Source organism: Nyctibius grandis, chromosome 6 (genome assembly GCF_013368605.1).
Source record: "Nyctibius grandis isolate bNycGra1 chromosome 6, bNycGra1.pri, whole genome shotgun sequence".
NCBI classification, from domain to species: Eukaryota; Metazoa; Chordata; class Aves; order Nyctibiiformes; family Nyctibiidae; genus Nyctibius; species Nyctibius grandis.
Window position 1 is genome coordinate 76,857,629 of NC_090663.1, and position 15,346 is coordinate 76,872,974.

Consider the following 15,346-nt stretch of genomic DNA (forward strand, 5'->3'; position numbering starts at 1 on the left):
GGGGAAGGAAAAGGGGGGAGGTCGATTTAGGGGGGGTGCTAGATATTATTTCTTCTGATTCATATTAGGATTTTTTGCTCCCCCATCTCCCTCCTTTTTGTTACGAGTATTATTGTTTCACACGCTGACCAAACGAAGAAGACAGGCGTCCCCGCTTCATCTGTGATCTTCGAAATAAATGGCCAACTAATAACAGCTATTAGCTGGATGTATCTAGAGATACACAGTAGCCCGCTTTTATTTATTCCGAGAGTCTTGGCACTGCACCGCGGCGGCAGCAGCAGTGGCGGCGGAGGCAGCAGCAGCAAATCCCAAGGAGGAAATTTTTATATTTCAAGATTGTCCTCGGTTTGTCTTCCTGGTGGGAGCTGGAGGGGTAGATGCTGCTGGAAGAGCCGGTGGACATACCCTTTAGATGCAAGAAAAACACAAAACCCCGCGAAATTAAAAAAAAAAAAAATTATAACCCGCAAAAAGATTTCATATCAAAAAAGGCAGAGAACAGCTTTACTACCCAAAACTTTCATTCCCTGATTTTTCTGGGATCTCCTCTTTTTTATTTAAAGATTTTCTATTTTTCTCTCTTCTATCAATAGTCTTTCATTTTCTTCTTTTATTGCTAGTATTATGTTCATCATCATCACTTTGCTTTTTATGGATGTGCTGATCAGTTTTTTTCCTCTCTTGCTGCTTTTGCCTCTAGCCCCTCTCTCTGTCTCTCTCCCTGTGTCTGTGTCTGTCTCTGCTTGCTGCTGCCGCCGCCGCCGCCGCCGCCGCCGCTCAGCTCCCGTCCCCTCCGGTCCCAGCCCCGGTCCCGGCCCCGGCTCCTCTGATCTCTGCCGGCAGCTTCTGAGCCGGTAGCGCTCGGCTCGGCTGTTTTTGCGCAGAGCTCGGCTCCTGCCAACCAATCAGCCGGCAGCAACGCCCCCGGGGGCGGCACCTCATTGGCCGCGGCGCACGTCAAGTAGGAGCGTCAGAGATGGGAGAGAAGGCAGGCAAGGCAGGCAGGCAGGCAGGCAGGCAGGCAGGCAGGCAGGCAGGCAGGCAGGCAGAGCGAGCTTGGGCCACGCAAGGCTAGCCCTGGAGCTCCCGAGGCGCTGCAGGGGAATGCCTGCCTAACTCCCTGCTTAACTAATTCCCTGCCTAACTCCCTGGCCGCCTCCGAGAGCGGCTGTTCCCCCGCCGCAGAGACTGGGCAGGGAGAGCACCGCTCGTCATCAGGGCGCACACACGGGTAGTGGTAAACAACCCTCTCCTTAGAGAGGGAGTTTCCACCAGCTACTGACTTTTCCTACCCCAGGCCGGGCGCAGTAACGTTTTTAGAAAAAGCATAAACAAGGGGAAAATTGAGATGATTATTTCCGCGCCCCCCCCCCGCCATGGGCTGCCTTAGCTAATTAGTTTGTTTGAGGGTGGAGAAAGTGCAACTTTCCATCATAACGTGTGTACAGTGTTTCCAGCTCCAGCCAATTTAAAGTATCATGAGCCTGCGCCAGTTTTTCTCCGATTTACACTTTGGAATTTCCACTCACGTAACGGGAGACTGTCGGGGACGGGGGAAGAGAGAAACTGGGCATGTGTTCTGTCCCTGGCTACTTGGGGTGGCGGAAGGGCATCACTGGGGCGGGGGACACGCAGGTGCCATCAGAGGCTCACGGCCACCAATTTGCTGCTTTTGAAGCGAAACGCTGCGGTACCGGGTGTCGGTGCTCGCTGTACCCGTGCTTTCCCCGCTGCCAACGCCGGTAACAGCGCTGGAGGCTCAGAGGCTGCTCGGCTGCACCAAGAGCTCCGAGCGGGCATGGGCAGCGAGACTCGGGCTTGAGCCTTGCCAGTGTTAGTAGCCCACGCCGGGTGTCCCTCCGCCTCCCACAGCAACAGGACGTTTTCCTTCCCCTTTTCCCTCAGACAGTGAGAGACAGCTCCGTGCTAAATAAAGTCGATCCCCCCGATAGTGTCCATAGCATGTCAAGTGCTCGACTGACACGGTTTTGATCGATGCCTTTGGCCGTGAAGCTGCGCTGGCGCGGAGGAGGGGGCTGAGCACCGGGGGGTGAACCCCGAGCCGGGCGTTCACAGGTGGAACCCCCGGCTGTGTTCGTGTCCCCTGCTATCCATCCGCGGGCGCTTTACGGCTGAATATCCACGTCCGTAACTTTGCAAATGAAGGAAGTAAGAGGAAAAAGGATTAAATATTTGTAAGTCTTGCGCTTTTTTTTCCCCAAAACGTTATTTTATTATTTATAAAGAGCAACACAAGCAGGTATGAGCTCCCTCTGCCCTGACCCCATCTTTAGTCGGTCAGCGAGCAGTGGCTCTTTTCCATACATTTCAATAAACTATCCGCCTCGTTGCGTTTCCCGTTGCGGAGAGGCAGGACTCCACATCGCCAAACTTGTGCGTGCACCGAAACCACCATCGCCTTCCTGCGCGCTCCCACCCGCTCGCCCCTGCCGTCGCCCTCCCCGGGGAGGGGGTCCCGGCTCCCCCGAGCGCGGTGAGCTGGGGCGGGGGCACAGCCAAGCTCACGCCGTCGCGGCCAAATCAAGCTCGGCGTCACGCCGGGGGCCCGGTGCCGCGGCAGCGCTTTGTGAAAGGGCCCCCGCGCCGGCCCCTGCGAAGCCGGTTACGGCGCAGCCGGCTGTGGGCGCCGCCGGCGGATCGATGCGCGGCGCCACCCCCCGCCTCCCCCGGGCTTCCGCGGGGAACAGCCGCGCTGTGGCGGGGCACAGCCGCGGCGGACTCGGCGTCCGGCGTGGCGGCGGCTGCCGCTCCGCGCAGGCGGTGGCGCCCCCCGGGAGATCGCGGCGGCCCCGCCCCGCCCCCCGCCAGCGGCCGCAATCGCGGGCGGCGGGCGCCCCCCAGCGGTGGCAGCGGCGCACAGCGCCCCGGCGGCGGCACCGCCTCCGCTCCGCGGGGGAGGACCGGGGCTTTGGTCCCCGCTGCGGCGCTCGCCGCCTCCCGGCCCTGAGCCCCCCTTCTCCTGCCTCCCCTCACCCGCACAGCCCCGTTCGCCCGCCGCGGGCCGACGGCGCCGCCCGCAGCTCTCCTGGTACGGCGCTGCCGTCCGCAAGCGGCTGCGGCGGCTTTGCAGCCCGGTCTAGCGGCACACGGTGCTGCCTCGCTGCGGGAGGGGGAGAGGCAGGAAAGCAGCGACCGTGCGTGTGTGCGGGGGAGCCACCGGGGCTGCAGGCAGGGAAATGCCACCCCAAATAACATCTTGTCCCCCCTAGTCCCCCCCCGCCCGCCTCGCACCGCTCACAGCCGCTCTGAGCGGGGCCGGCGGGTCGGTGTCGGTGGGTGTTTTCCAATAAAACGGATTTCGTCAGGAAAACCCTGGCTGCCGCCTTCTGTCGGACGCGCCCGGGGAGCCGCCGTGCTTCCTTCGCACGCACAACCGCGACCGTTCGTCTTCCCCTGCGCCGCCACCAACTTCAAAGCACAGAGTTTGTCCCCTTCTTGCGCTTCGGTGCCAGGGGCCGGTGCGTTAATCCGCCGTGATTTAACGTGACCCGAATCAGCCCGTCTCTAACCCCTCCCCACCGCCGGCGCCCCGGGAACGGCGGTATCTCCTGCCTTCGAGGAAAGCGGGCAGCCCGGGCGCGACAGGCGACACCTGGGGGACCTCGGAAGCGGAGGGGCGCCCACCCGCCCGGGGCCGCGACCGAGCCCGTCCCCGGGGGCCGGAGGTAAGGGGGGAGGCGGGGGTCCGGGCTGCCGGGGGTCCGCGCTGCCGGCGCGGCACGTCCCCGCCTCAGCGCGAAGGCGGCGTCGGGGCGCTCCCCACGGGCGCTCCAGGCGCGACACCCACGCAACGCTGTGGTAAAGCCGGCCCGATTCAGGGGGCAATAACCGCGCGGGAACAGACATATAGATATTCATATACATCTATAGGCGCAGGGGGAGCCGCCTCCCTCGCTCCCGCGGCGCCCAGCGGGGCTGGCAGCGGCGATCCCCGCCGGCCCCTCCGCGTTTCAAAGCCCACCCGGGTCTCCATTTTGTGTGGGCTCCTCTGCAGGCTCCGCGTTGTGTGAAACCCCGAGCGGTGAATTAAAAGCGCCGACGATCCGAGGCAAAATGATCTAATGCAAAATGACAAATTGCACTTAGGCGATACATGAACGAGAAAATGATTTATGGATTTTTCACGACGGTCTGAGCAAAGGAAGGCGACGTGAATTATACATCCTAATGTGCAGTATATCATTTTCTAATAACACTGTTTTAGTTCTAATGCTGTACGCCACTCTTTTCAATAGGGGGTATTGATTAAATAAAAAGTACGGGGACTGTCTTTAAACTGGACGCGTTATCTTCTGCAGGCACCAGCTGAGGGTTATATATTTACCTCTTGCTAAAGCAGAGGGCTCTCATCGGACCCCTGACACCGTGGCTTTTAGTTTTTCCATCTGTCATCATTTAATTTGGCAGTTACTTCGCCAAATGAAGACTAATCTTTCATATCGCTGCATTTCCCTCCGTGCTGCGATTTAGAAATGTAAATAGATGACATCAGGTTTGTAAATCCACCATGCTGATGAGGATAGCACCTGGGTAAGTCAAACCTTTCCTCCCTGCCAAAATCCTTACGAGCCACTTTGGCACCCCAAGTACAGAGGGGCATTTTCTAGCAAGGAGAACATATGATAAATAATACTCCTGCTCCACCAGAACTTCTGTAGCATTTCCATTTACAAAATCTCACAGATTTTTCTTAAAGATAAAAAAGTTTGCATGTAACTCACACCGGGAGAGTGAATTAACCTGAAAAACTGAGTGCATGTGCATAAAGGGAAGAAGAGCTGTCAGACAGGGAGGGGTCTTAGCCCCAGATTCAACCTGCATTAGTACCCCAAGGCCAGGGCTTCCCCTCTCCCGCAACGAAGTTCTTCTGCCCTTCATCAGCGTGCAGCGATGAAGTCATAGTGACATAAGCTGTGAATATTCCCAATTATTTCAGTGGCTCCTAGTCTAAAATATCACTTGACATTAAGAAGGACAAGCAGGTCATGAAACAGTATAAAACCGAGATGGGGAAGATGAAAGTAACAGGATTAATGCATTCATTTGGGAGGGGGGGTTAAATCAGTGATTATTGAGGAACAGGTGAGGAAATGCTTAATTTCTCATTACCCAAGTGAAGTATTTCCATTGTTCAGACACAAAAGGAGTCACACAAGTAAGGAAATGCCCAAATGCTGTGTTTTGAATTAAACGCTCACTTTGCTATCCTGGACAATCATAGCTTTGGGTGTAGAAAGCTAATCCCCACTGTTTAGTTGAGTCACCAAAAGGATCTTCTGGTTCTATTTTAGATATCAGTCTTACCGTCTGGATGTTAAAAACACATTGAGAATTGGACTTTCACTCCCTCCCCGGTCTCCCAGATTGTCATTACATGGTTTAATTTTAATTATCTAAGTTTGGAAAAAACCCAACAAAACCCACCCAGGTTCTCCTTTGAGAGAATTAATAACAACTCAGTGCAGGAAAGATTACTGGAATCAATGATGTGATTAGGGTTGTAAATAAGAAGTAAAAGATGTCACGGGTAGAAAAAGCCTGCTTTGCTAACAGGAAGATGTGTATGTTTTACTGACAGGGCCATAGGATGAAAATCCTGCTTTAAACAGGGGTCGATACAGAACAATTTCAGAAATTAACTAAGAGGCCTGATTAAGGTTATTTGTGTCAGAGGGAAAGGTTCACTGCCACCACTCCCTCAATGGATTTCTCTCTTAATTGCCAATCAGGAGACAAAACAGGAAGGCTAGACCATTTGGCTAATCAATAAAAAAAAAGCCTGCCTTCATGTTTGCCTGAGGAGCACTGCTTGGGTCAGATCGATGTAGCAGCCACCAAAGTTCTTGCAGAGGTCACCAGTGATCGAGAAATTTTCTGATGGCTTTTAAACAACACTGGAGCCAAGCATCTGCCGCGAGGTTGCAAATGAAAGCAGAACTGGAGATACGATGTTAATCATCATCCTCATGCTTATGGGAGGACTCCTGGTGATAAAAACAACTCGTTGTATTTATGACCTTAGACAGCTGTTTTAATAAATGAAGATAAAGTATCACTTCATTACATGCTCTGTACTACACTGATGGAGCCTCTCTGGAAGGAGCTAGGAGTCTTTCTGAATGAAAATTGCAGCAAATGCACCACAGTCTAGAACAGAATTACAGTGGATGCATCCTAGAGGGGTTTCTTAAGGCCAGCTTCTTCCTCCTTTTCCTTGCCCCCAAACATTCATACAGATTTCAGGGAGACTGCACTCAAGCAGCAAGAGGCTGCTCAGTGTGAACCAGTAGATTGGTGTAGTCCATTGTTATTGTCCTGCCTTCTCCAGCTTTCAGAGTCTATCATAATGTTTATTGCAAAAAAAGAACCAAACCAATCCCAGCCTGTTTTAATGACTTGTGTATTTAGCTGATTCAAGTCTGCATTAAGATAAATATAAGAAAACTCTGTTTTTTCCCAGTTAAGCTCTCAACATTTTCTAGCAGTCAGGCCTTTTGACAGTGTCCAGATCAGAGCACCCAGCATCCTTGGTCACTTCAAAACGCTCCTTTCTGTATGCATGGCCTTACACTAACCAACGTACATTGGTCCCGATTCCTGTAAGCTTGCCTCATGTCCTGTTATTTTCAATCTATTTATTAGTGACAAACCTGACAATGTTGAACTTAACACTTGTAGCTCTGCACATAAACCAATGGAAATGGCTTTACACAAGGTGATGAGTCAAAAATACATATTCCTTTTAATTCATCTGTTTACTTGCAGAAGAGAGATGACATCTGTACTTAACTTGCCTCTTGTCAAAATGCTTTTTTATAAGGCAGATTACTTATCATTTAACTAGGATTTTCAGAAATTCATTCCATATATAGAAACCTGGTATTGCATCAGCTGAGAAGTGAAATGTTACCACATTCATCAAGACAGGCGTCATTGAGCCACTATTTTCTGTATAAATTTATTTTTTTATTATATAGCTCAATCAGCTGCACCCATTTCTTTGAACTTCATCGAAATACAGTTGACCTGTATCTGAATTTAACAAATGCTGCTAAGCTTGAATGGTTACTAGAGCAAATGAGGACAAAACTGCAGTGGAAAACTCCAGTTGCTTGAGACTCCATTAAGCTTCTTATTACACACTCAAAGCCATAGGTAGATGTAGTTACTCATGATAAAGAAAATTGCGCTGTTGATTCTCTTTTCAACAGCAAGTTCAAGCCTTGAGCTGAAGCATAGCTTGTTTTGAGGTTCAGCTTGAAAGCAGTAGTTAAAGTAATATAAAACTTTTATTCTTATCCTAATAATGCTGTATGCATAGTGCTTAGCAGAATAAATACAAAAGAACCCCTAGATTGTTTGCTCAGAAGAATTTGTATTCTTGGATTTCGGTGTTCCATAGATACATAATCTCCAGCATGATTTTATCATCCGAGTCATCAGACCAGCTACACAGCAGGTAACAGTAGCACTGACTAGGAAGGGAAAGGAGAAAGATGGGAAAAACAATGTTATAATTATGCAATCACTTGGGAAGAGAAGGCACATCTGTATTTTTTTATAACTATTCTAGGTGGAGCTACTTTTATTACCGATAGTTAAGACTGCATTGTTCTATTTGAGTCTTCACATGGTAAGATGCTCTACTCGTGTGCTTGCTTTTTCTCCTTGAATTGCACCTGGCTAGTGACAGCTTTTCCACAGTGTTACTCACCTCCGTTTGAGTATTGAGGAAGTTCCAGTTGGAAAGCAGTTTAGTCATTTGTGGGGCAATAATCAAGGAAAACACATTATTTTGTCTATGCTAAAAATGTTGCAACATTCAATTCAGCAATTTTACCACCTCCACATTTTGGAAGAGTGACTTTAGCAGATGGAGGTCTCAAGAGTGCTTTTTGCTGTTCTCAGGAGGATACACCAAAGTGGTAAGTCCTTGAAAAGCCTCAGCTTACACACTCTCAGAAACTTGTAAGCTGTTCCTTGAAAAATCTGTGCTAGACATCTCTCCTCTTGCAACTCCTGCTTAGTGGCTGGACTGCATGACAGAAACTGTGTAAGTTCCTACGTTCCACGCAATTGCTGTGGAGGATGAGCACCATTTTTCTCAGAACAATAATTTCCAGGGTTTTGCAGGCTCCTCTGTTGGACTAGATATAGATTCAATGCATGCATCCACTTACCATCACTTACTACTCCCACTGGTGGTAGGGGAGCAGGGGAAAGTAGAAAAAGTAAAGCACACATATAGGACAACACACAGAATGGCAGAAAAAGGAGGTCACAAGTACTAAAGTATAGAGAAATGACTGAAACTGTAAGTGCAACAAAACAAATAGTAAGAGAGAAAAATTTAAAAAGCATTTGGACTTAAAAGCAAAAGCAATCAGACTATAGCCACAAAGCTAAATATCCTACCAGACTCTTCAACAGCTTCCTAAGTTCCCACAGCCTAACAACAACAACAAAAAAGCTGTTAGTGTTCCCCTTCCCCTTTTATCAGCAGGCTTTATGTATGCGTATGGCAAAGCTCACAACTGCTAGCTCTTACTTAATTAGGTGGAGTAGGAGTAGTCTGTGCTTATAGATCTCAGTGGTCCACACTCTATTCATCATGCAAGTTGGGGCCTGGTGTTGCTGCAATTACAGTTTTTCAATTAAGAAATCAGAACAAAAGCCTGTCTCTCTCAACAGAAGTCCATGCTATGCTTGGGATCTCGGGGGGCTGTGCTGGCCCAGTGGCTGCTGCCTCGTGCAGCTGCAAGGCTGCTCCGATCAGCAGGGTCTTGCAGCTATGGGGGACAGGGATGATATGACTCACTCAGCAAAACTTTGCAAAAATTGTTAAAAAAGTATGCAAGCTGCACAGTCAAACTTCAGAAATGTTTGATTTGAAAGTTACTTGTGTTGTTGCTTCTAACGAGCCTGTATGTTGTGGTGATCTGTTACTAAAAGATCCCTCTCCCCTGCCCATCAGTCCTGCAATTTGTTCCTGTCCTGGTTTTGTGGGGATAAAATTTATAGAATCACTTTTCTGTTACATGTTGTTTCAGTTAGTGGCCAGCTGTGGGATGGTGATCAAGGCCATTAGCAGTGAAAGCCAGGGCAGCTGCCCCAGGCTGGCCCAGAGGTGTGTTCTGTAACATTAATGTCAGGTTCACTATAAATGGGAAAGCTGCTGGGGAGGGGGGGCTCTTTGCTCTGCTCTCCTCTTTTTCCTTCTCCTCTATTCTCAATGGTTACTCTTCCTGGAGGGACTTGCCACCACTCCAGGGGGTAAGTATAATTTTGTGTCTTTTGTATTAGTATCCATATTGGTTTTCTTATTTTATGAAATCTGTTTAAATTTCCTTGATCAGGGAAGAGACATTGGGAAAGAGAACAACTGGTTATTGTTTAGCCCTGGGTGCAGGCTAAATGAAGACAGTTTGTTTAAACTAAGGCCTCAAACGGTACTGGACTTTTATTCTAGGACAAGATCTTTTCCAAGAAAGCTTTTGTTGTTCAATCAATGTACACAATGACTAGTGCTGCTGATGTTGAGTCAGAGCTGATTAGTACCTACAGGACTTCAGCTTCTGTTAGAGTATACAATGCATGAGGAAGAAAAAGAAAGATCTTGTAGTCAAATATGTTGAATGCCCAATGCTGTTGTGTGCTAATGTATATAACGTATGCCCCAGTTCCTCTGTTTTAAGAAAGGCTATGACAGTATTGCCGAATGTATTTTGACATGAACAGATGAATACTTGCAAAGCACTTGGGTATGATGAGAAGAGCTCTGGAGGTGATTACAATTTTATAGAAAGGGGAGGGTTGGCATGATATGCACTAGAGAAGTCTGCAGCCACATGTGATTGTCTCCTAACATGCCCACAACAAGCTGCTGAATCACACCTGCTTCCTTTAATACTGGTGTTTTCTCATTTTGCAGGCTTTACTATGCAAATCTTTTTGAAGTAACGCATGCATATGCAATCATATACATATGCTTATATGTAATTACATGAACCTTGATGCTGAGCTTGGAAAGAAATGATAGTACTGCAAGATGTGCAGGTGGGGGGAGAAGGGAATGCAGCTGCAATCGAGTTCAGCAATGGCTAATACAAAACCAATCCTGCCTCTAGCAACAGGCAATGTCTCTTAATTCAATGCGCTTTCAAGCTCTCGGGAGAGGCTGATCAACTCTGCCACTCAAGACAGCAAAACGTTACTCCCCCATGACAGGCAGGGTCACTCCACCATGGCGGAGCTCAGCACAGCAGCTGGATGGCCTCGGTGGCTGCTCCGTACCAGTGCAGGGCCCCAAGGGAGAGCATCCTTTCCCCAGCAGCAGCATCGTTTCCCTAGCAGCAGCCTTTTTGCACCCTTGCTGTGTTTGGAGCTCCCAGAGAGCTACAAACTGCAGCAGCTGCTGCTTTGAAGGGATGGTCCAGCAAATCCCGCAGCTGTGAGAGGCAGCAGCTGGATTGCAAAAAATCAACGTAATGCCCATGCAAAAAGAGGAGCTGTGCTTTTTACAAATAAAAGTAGTGATGCAGAGTATTGCTGCATAGTAATCCACACTGCTGTGCGGTCATGAGAGGAGTGTCTGTCTCCAGAAGGCAGAGAGCTGACTTAAAGAAGTAATCAATTTAGTGGAGGAAAAATACAACACGGGTGCTGTGATAACTCTGTGTGATCTAAGCATTAAAGTGAAGAGATTTGCAGAAAAAGGAGGGAAAAGGAAGACGACAGGAAGGACTCAAGTTGTGGGAAGTGCAAAATGGAAGAATGAGTCATGGAAGTGTGAGTTAGGGTAGAGTGGGAAGAAGTTAGAAGCCTTGTAGGAAGGCTTGGATTTTCTTAGCTTTGAAAAGCATTTGGGAGTTTGCTGGCTTTCAGTCATTCTCATAGATTTCCTTTTAACTGGGGGAAATTTGATGAAAGGGGATTGTTGCTTCCTGCAAAAGGCAGCATTAATAGCAGAGTGGGAATATTTTGAAACAACTTATTGCTGGTTACAACTTATACAAAATATAACTATTGCTGGTTACAACTTATGCAAAATAATGTTATAACAAAATATTTTGGAACAACTTATTACTGGTATGGCCTACTGTTTGCTTTAATTAGGAAAGCCTCTTCTGGAAGAACATGTTAGAAAGTTGTCTGCTACTCTCTCGTGCTGCTGTAATGTTGGGCGGTAGGGATCCGGGGTGTACTGGTATCCCCCAGTTTCTACCACTCTGTAGTTTCTAAGAATCTGGAGGTAACCAGGAAACTAGTTTATAGTGTTCAATTTGCTGGAAAGAAAGGATGTACACTTTTGACCTTTTGCCGTCTTTTGTTCAGCACAGAAAGGAACAAAAGCACAATTAGGAAGGAAGAAATAGCCTTTATGGCATTACCAAAAGTGCCAATAAATAGCTTCAGAAATGCAGTTCTTATTGCAAGCAAAGATAAAGAGCCAAATAGTAGTTGTATACATTGATTTTGCAATGTAACTATAGGCGTACAGGGCAGTATGGATGAATATTAACTGAAAATCCTTGACCAGAATTCAGAAGATTATTGCATCATCAGAAGTTTGTTATCTACAGAACTGTATATAAAGAACTGTAAATTTTAATGCCTCTTTTTAGAATTTTTAATAGGTAATAAATAACCACCTTGTGTTGTGGTCTCTGTGGGAAGAGGGAGGATAATACCTGATTGGTATTCCAACCTGAGAAATCACAAAAAATGGGGCTAGAAAAAAATATATGTATCTAACCGTATTTTTTTCCTGCCAAAATGAGCTTTCTGGATAATAATTCGGTTCTGAAAATTTCTAGAGGCGATTGCTATAATAAAACAGTTTCCAGAGCTTATGTGCTTTTAGGGAATGGCAAAAATTGCCATTTGATGTAGTACTGAAGTTAGAAGACAGGATTGTGCTCTTGCTTTGCTAGTGGTGGTGATTTGGAAGAACTGCTTTACTTTTCCATGCCTCAGTCTTTATATGTGTATAATGGGGGTAACATTATTTCTCCCCTATGAAAAAACTGAATTAGGTCCATGAGTAAGAAGGTCCTATACAGGAATTGGACTTCATTACTGCGTATGAGTCTCACCCAAGAAGGGTTTTCTGTAAGCCTGCCTACTGAAATGAGACAGCAGTAGAAATGTCTGCTTTGGGCATCCTAACAGCAGAAGTTTGGGAACATTTTGTAGGAACTTGGTGTGGTTTGGCAGCATGAAAAATGCAGTGTTAGAGCTTCCAGTGCTGCATCAAAAATGCTGTGGCCATGGCCAAAACACAGCCTGATATAAATGTTTGGCTTATTCAGATGTCTTCAGAATATATAGATAAGCTAATTTTGTAGTGGCTAGGTTTACCGCTTGTCCCCTGTATGCTGGATCATAGGTAACACCTGTCTTGACTTGGAAGAAGTCAGTGGATGTTCCATATTGCTTGATTTGTCTAATTTGTGAGGATTGTGATTGTCTGATTACCTTGAACCTGATCCAGCTTGCTATTGCTGGGTGATCAGATAGCATGTATATGTTCTGTCTACTCGTGTGTATGCTAATCATGTGTTAGTGGTCTAAAAGGCCTAGCATAAATTTATTAAAATACCTGTAAAATCAGAACAGAGGTTTCCTCAGTACCATCTGGTTGCCAAATGTGGCATTAGGCAATAATAGTTTTCAGTCTGTAAGAGTGTGTCCTGGTTTGGCCCAAACCAGGCCAATTAGTCTTGGAGAAACCAAGGTCACTGCTAAATTCCTCACTGCTTATGAGTGAAGAGCCGAAGGGGGGGTCGCACCTGCAGGGAGGAGGAGACAGGGCAGGTGACCCAAGATTGACCAACGAGGTATTCCATCCCATACACGTCATTCTCACTTTCCTATTTATCACTAACCCACTGCCTCCTGGAGGTGGGGCCCAGGAGGGAGGGGCCCTCCTGTCTCCCACTGATTGGTACCAGCTTTGCCAAATCTCCAGTTAAAAGCCTGCAGGTGTGATGGCAGGGGAGCTACTGCATTTTGCCCTCTGCCTGTGCTGGGGAGAGCTACTGCATTTTCCCCTCTGCTTGTGCTGGGGGGAGCAACTCTGCCTGAGGAGGATTTCCAAGCTCTCAGTCTTGGTTTTGTATATATTTGTATATATTTGTATATATTTGATTATTTCTATTATTATTGTTATTATACTCTTTTTCATTATTATAGTTTATTAAAACTGTTTTAACTTTCCAACCCATAAGTCTCTCTCCCTTTTCCCTTTCCCTTGGCGGGGGGGAGAGGGTTAACAGAGAGCATCTGCCACCTGGTTAATAGCCGGCCCAGCTTTAAACCGTGACAGAGTGGTAGAAAAAAATTTACAAAATGGTTTAACCTTTCTGGCTCTAAGAGTATCGTAACTTTGGCATCTGTTGTAGTTCCACTTAAATCACTGGAGTTTTTGACACAGATTTTTTTTTTTTTTTTTTTACTTGGGGTAAGGTGAGATCCTGCTTGTAGACAGAGCTTTGTTTGTCCTACAAATCTGTGTGTGTTTGTTAGCCAGTGGACAACTGTTCTTTGATCATGTTTTTTGGTTTTGTTTTGTTTTTTTTTCTCTTACAGGAACAGTAGAAATGTTTCCTATGGCACTCACTGCAAACAGTAGAAGCCTTGCCTGAAGTTAGTAATGGTCAGTATCCAACCAGCATAAGTTTTAGTTAAAATGTTTTAGAATCATGTTCCTTGTTTTTGTCATTTCATGCTATGTTCATTTTTTGGCCTTGCTCTACAATATGTATACATGCACACACACACATACATACAAGTGGAAATAAAACCATCGGTTACAGAAGTCTTACCTTGCATTTAATGAACATGTGAAATTGTGATGAAAAGCCTGTAGGTGGTTGGGACCTGGAAGAAATGCAGAACCAGGACCCTGGAACCAGCAATACAGAGAGCATTTTCTAGAAAAAAAAAGTATGTCCCACTGTCCCCCCCAGTTTTTGGCAAGTAGTTTTTGATTCAGCATCAAACTGAGGGATAAAATAGTAGTTATTTTCACTGTGAATAATGATACATCTCAGAATAGGGAACCAAAGTTCTATGCGTTGTTGTATTTTACTTTTGCTTCCTCAGACCAAATGAATTGGATTATATTGTGGAGCAAAATGCTGGAAGTTTCAATTTTAAAAATTATGGAAAGTAAAGTAAATAGGAAGAAAGCATGTGTTCCTTTTTATTGTATTTTTATAGAGGTTATAACCAGAGTTGTTTTCTTACAGCTTTAAGCTGAGTTGTTACGAGCAGTTATTCTTATGGAGTCAGTATGGACCGGATCCAAAGTTGTTCAAGCAAATAGCGAGATTTCCAGTGATTTCAGTGATCTTTTGATCAGGCCCTTAATCTTCTAGAAAATGGTGAGCTTAGTTAGGAGTATTCTGTATGTGGTGCTGATGGTGTGTGGAGTTGGCTCTTGTGCCTAAAGGAGAAGATGGAGACTTACTAACTGGTTGTCTGTATGTATTGTTTTACTTCATTGTCATTCTATTCCCTTTCCAGCTGTTTTTGTATATAAAAAATTCAAATAAATCCCCTTTAAAAGGTCTGCTTTTGTGTTACAGTACTTAAAGTTTAATGTCTTTGTGTCAAAGAGCTTTTATGAAAGAAGATTTGTCCAGGCATATCCTGTAATAAACATCTGGAAACTGCAGGGGTTGGCTAATGGTGGCTGTATAGCAAGAATTCAGTTTAATTAGCTGGCTTTACATCAGGATTAATTTTCCCCCTTGTTTTTTTGTTGTTTGTTTTTTTGTTTTGTTTTTTAATCTTCTCAATTCACTTACTTATTTTGTAATCTGAATATTTATGTCCTGTCATGGTTAAATGGTCTTAAATAGTCTTCTGGTTCGTAGGTAGTACAAAACGCCTCATCCTGGATTGATGCAGGGAGGGCTGTATGAAAGCAGATTAAATCTCTGCATGGCATTCACTGATTAAGTGTTTGAAGAGCAAAGCTGCTCATCTTTAAAGACAACTTCCTGTAGTACAAAATATATAGGAAAATGAGTATTTCTAGATTAGTCAAAAGCAAAAGCTGCCACAGAGGTAATAGGCATCATTTGTATGTGAACCAGAAGTTTAATTAGGATTAAGGAAAATAGAAAACTTAGAGCTTTAGCCTATATGATATAAGCCAGAAGTGAAAGCCTTTAAACAATTTGGGACGGGGAGGGAATTTAAGGTTTTTACAAAATGGAAAGGGAAAGACAGTGAATAGTTTCAGCAGTAATAATGGAGATGAGGAAGAATTGCTGAAAATAGGAATAGAATAGGAAAATAGAATAAGGAAATA